The sequence below is a fragment of the Saccostrea cucullata genome, unplaced genomic scaffold, assembly GCF_032062105.1.
Source record: "Saccostrea cucullata isolate Sc308-1 unplaced genomic scaffold, CSIRO_AGI_Scuc_v1 ctg16481, whole genome shotgun sequence".
Lineage (NCBI taxonomy): Eukaryota > Metazoa > Mollusca > Bivalvia > Ostreida > Ostreidae > Saccostrea > Saccostrea cuccullata.
Window position 1 is genome coordinate 1 of NW_026938275.1, and position 4,617 is coordinate 4,617.

The following is a 4,617-nucleotide window of genomic DNA, read 5'->3' on the forward strand; positions in this document are numbered from 1 at the left end:
TATGTCAAATACATGTTAATGTCAATTTACATTTCTGACTTTTTGGGTCTTCTGTTTTTTAAAGGAAGTTCTAAAAAAAACATAGTACTGCACTCAATAAAAGAAATCAAGGGGTACAAATACCTTAGACTGCATACAGGATGGACATGAGCACTAATTATTTTGGCAATTCCTCTTGTCAGGAAATCCCATATGACAATTCTACCATCGTTACAACCCACAGCTAATAAGGTTCCCTGTCTGTTGAAGGCACAGGTAATGGCAATGCTGATGCAGTCCAAGGCTCCATCAAAATCCTACGAATGAATGACATACATGTACCTGTTATTTACATAATCACTTGAAGATAATTTTGTTTTTCTTTAAAGAATTTTATAATATCAACACCTTACAGATATTGAGATACTATTAGTTATCCAGGTTCATCAATGGTGTAAGGGGATTTCCCCTGGGTTTTATTCCATACATCCTGAGGGTGAAAGTCAAAGGGTGTTAATAAACCCGGGGGGTAAATCCCTGTACACCTTTGATTGGACCTGGATAAAGAATTTATTTCATATGTACCCATAAAAATTCTTTGTAAACATCAGAGTCTTATCACCTGTGCCTCAATCTATTAATAAGATAACTACAATGCATTGTGATGTCATATTTCGTTTTTATCATAGAGAGAGTACGCAGTGTGCCTTCACGTTTTCATTTACCCCGTACAGGGTACTGTTTTGGGAAGTTTCCATAGAGGATGAAAAAATTTGGGCATGTTTTTGCTGGCTCTGATTCCATAATTGATCAAAGAGTTAATTTTGGTGAGTAAAATTGAAGCAGATTCAGAGTTCAATGACATTACAAAAGAGAAGTTTATCTTTTTTATGATTTTTATATCCCTTGAAAACCATTTTTGCACTCAATTGCACAATGCATGTTATAAGGTCCAGTCCAAAGACTGTTTCTACCTATGTAGTTTATTAATAGCTAGGGAAAAGGATTTAAAAAGCTCCCCAAAAGTAGCTATTTTTACCTACTTTTTGTATTATCAATTTCGTCCCAAAAGGGAAATTTAAAAAGGGCCCAACATGGTAAATACCATTTTTTTTTATACAGTCACACTAATGATGAATACGACAAAATTTTGACCAAAAAAGGATTACTTCCTGAATGGGCAATTTTACATTACTTTCTATGCAAAATTGATAATAAACATAGTAACAAGGCCAAATTTTTGTCAAATCCATCATCAGTGTGACTGTATCAATAAATTCAGTGCTCACCATGTTGCGCTTTTTCCTGCGTTTGACCACAAAATGCAAGTAAAGCAGAAAGTAGGTAAAAATAGCTATTTTGGGGGTGGGGTTTTAAAATTTCCTTTAGAAATTTTTAATCCCCCCCGTAAAAATAGTTTTTGGACTGGACCTGGTTATCACACATGACAATAATATTTCATGAATTTATTACCCTACCCAATACTGTATTGCACTACCTGATTGTTTTTTTCTTAGTTAAAGTAATTCAGGGCCTAACTACAGAAAGCAAGACCTGTAAATAAGTAAACATACCTCTGGGTAGTTCTGCCCAAAAGATTCTAAAAAAAGAAACAAAACTGAATTAAATTTTTTAAATAATTAATTTATGAAAAATTTAAACAATCTTTAAAAAAGGTTCATGATTAACCACAGTCATGTCACTCAAAGTGAAACAATTAGTACCCATTGTTTAAGTCCTCTAAAAATTATCATAACCCCCTGATTTTAAAAAAGAGAGGCAATTCGAAATATCCCAAGTTATCTTTCATTTTCTGTAATCTGATGGTAGATAATTCTTATTATATAAGTCAATGCATCCAGTTGTCAAAAATATATATAATCTACAAAGATTATACCTAAAAGTTCCAAATTCATATCTTATAATTTCTGATTTTCCATTTGAAAAAGCATTTCTTTCAATCTTTCATTCGTTGGCTTTGTGTTTACATCTCGGGGACAAATATTTTGTTAACTGCATTTTCATTGGTTGGCCAAAATCTACTTTCATTTTTACCCCACTGGGCTTGTCGGGAGTTGTCGGAACATGCCCGGAAAAGACCGAGGAATGTTTTCTCTATTTTGTACGTTCATGTATTTATTGTTTTAAACAATTTATTTAATTATTTAAATCTGTGAAAAACAAAATCATTTATGATGAGAAAGTACATGTGGAAGCTGCAGGACAGTAGGTACAGTCAATATAGCCTATGTCAAATCCCTTTCTGCCTTAATTTTGGGTGACTGGAAAAACCCGAAACCCCCTTTTTTTGGAGAATCCCCATACAGGGGGGGGAAACCCCAATAAAGTGGTGGAAACCCCATAAAATTGAATGTAATGGGGTACTATAAGGCCTAAGGTGATGTTTAATTGAATGATATTGACATCCGTAAATTTTTATAGCCAATTTTACAGGACATACTAAAACAAGTCCCACGGGGAAAATAAGTCCCACATGAGTCCCACAGAAAAATAATGAGTCCCGATCGCTGAAGTCGTTTCGAGTAATCCGTGGAAAATATGATGAATTTTATCAATATGAATATCAAATTATGTATGAATATTATTTTTAAAAAAATTATTTGTAAGGAAACCTTAAGAATATAAAAGAAATATGAAATATTTATCATGTTGAAAGACATTACAGTGCAATGTTTAATTGAATTTTTTTAACTAATTTAACGTAGTCGATTAATCAAGAAATAAAGTCATTTTTATAAATTCCAATTATTTATAAAATGCAATTAAAGTTCATTTGAAGATGAATCTTTTAATGTAATTATTATAAACAAAGACATTAAGTGAAATTTTTAATTGAATGGTTTTTAAAGTAACAATTTAATTAGTCCATTAATCAAAGATTTTATGAATTTTTCACAATTCCAATCATTTATAACCTTCTGTAGCAGTTCTAACAACAGGAAAAAAAATGTTAAAAAACAGAATTTTTAATTAAGGTGTTTGTTTTAAATGTTTTCTAACAATGTTAATAATTAATTTTTAAATTCAGTATTCATTCATTATTATTTTCCAGTTGCTAATTTATGGTTTATCAAACATATGAGAAAGAGGTTTTTTTTTGGGGGGGAAGTATGTTGTTTTGTTTTTTTTTTGTTTTTTTGGTCTCTTTTTTTTGTTTTGTTTTGTTTTGTTTCCTAGGAAATTATACAGAAAAAAAATGTACTCATTGATATGAGAAAGCAACCTGTATCCATCACTAATTCATAATAGATATGAAATTGGAAGTGAAATTTATAGCTGCCAACAGTGATATATAATGTGCATGTTGCATATGTGAATCCTTTATGGTATCTTAAATTTTTTTAAAATTATTATTAAACTCTATGTTTTTCTTATAACAATTACCCCTGTGTGAATAAAACTGCAAAAATAAAAAGTCCAGCTAAGATAGATGTGTTTACATCCCTTAAAGATTCTTATGTTGTGAAGTTTAGACTGCATTAGAGAATTTTCAGATGCATGGTCTTGTATTCAGGTAACCTGGAAATATATTGATGAATATGATGAACTTGTGGAAAATTTAAATGTGTTCATCATTAAGTTATAACATTTGTTTTAATTCTGTTCAAGTCCTAAATTCTGTCGAAGATGGAAAGCACTTCTTATAATTATTAGACTGCAGTTTTAATTTGTTTATTTGTTTACAGTGCAAATTACAATTCTTATAGTGCACAATGTCACTATAATAAATAATAACTTTTTGAATTCGCTGACATTCAATAATGCAATTAAAAAAGGATTTCAGAACCTAAGTTATAAAAAACATGATAAAGTTTGGCTACTGAAGTCCGCGTCATATACAATTTGTTTATAAAAAAAAAACTTTTCTTTCAGCTAGATCAAATTAAATTCAACTTCTAAATTTTTAATTTTATTTTTGTACATATAATTCATGGTGAAAATCAAATTTATAAAATTCCAAGTTTATCAAATAAGATATTTTTTTTTTAAAAGTTACCACATCCAGAGTATCACTGGCTTTAATAATCTAAATTTTTATCTTTAATTACATGATGGATACTAACACATTTTTTAATAAAGAAATGGATAGATAACAGCTACACTCTGCATTGTATTTGTTCTACAAATTAATAAAAAAAAAATCTTCAATGGTTGTGCCTTTAATACTTTTATTTTGAATTTTTTCATACAATTCAAGACTTTTACAATACTGTTTATGCTGACTAAGTCTATTTTAAATCACAATTCTTTATTAATTTAATTTTCAAAGAATGTTTTTATTTATGAAATCAAATATAAAAAAATTTGATTAATGATTTCATTATTATGACCTTATTTGTCATACATAATAGGAGCTGAAATTTCAATAATTCTACATTAATTTAAATATTTTATTTGAATTCAAAATCTTATAACCTAGCCCCAGCCTTGTTCAAAAGTTATTGTAAATAGGTATACAAACAACAGGGGGATTGAAAGGTTTGAATAACATCCCCCAGGTGTTGTATACAGGTATACCAGGGACGTATCTCTACAGGACTCTGTGTATATACACAATAAACATGGGTGTCAGGAAAACTTACCAAGTTGTTGTTAAAATACATAAAACAACAGTAA

General features: G+C 29.7%; 1 long non-coding RNA gene across 1 annotated transcript; it reads right to left on the reverse strand.

Annotated features, from left to right (window-relative positions):
• Positions 1–129: 129 nt before the first annotated feature.
• LOC134249884 (uncharacterized) lies at positions 130–1,973 on the reverse strand. Its single transcript, XR_009988387.1, has 3 exons — positions 1,877–1,973; positions 1,554–1,579; positions 130–296 (listed from the first exon to the last, which is right to left on the reverse strand). It is a non-coding gene; the product is annotated as an uncharacterized LOC134249884 (long non-coding RNA).
• Positions 1,974–4,617: the final 2,644 nt, after the last annotated feature.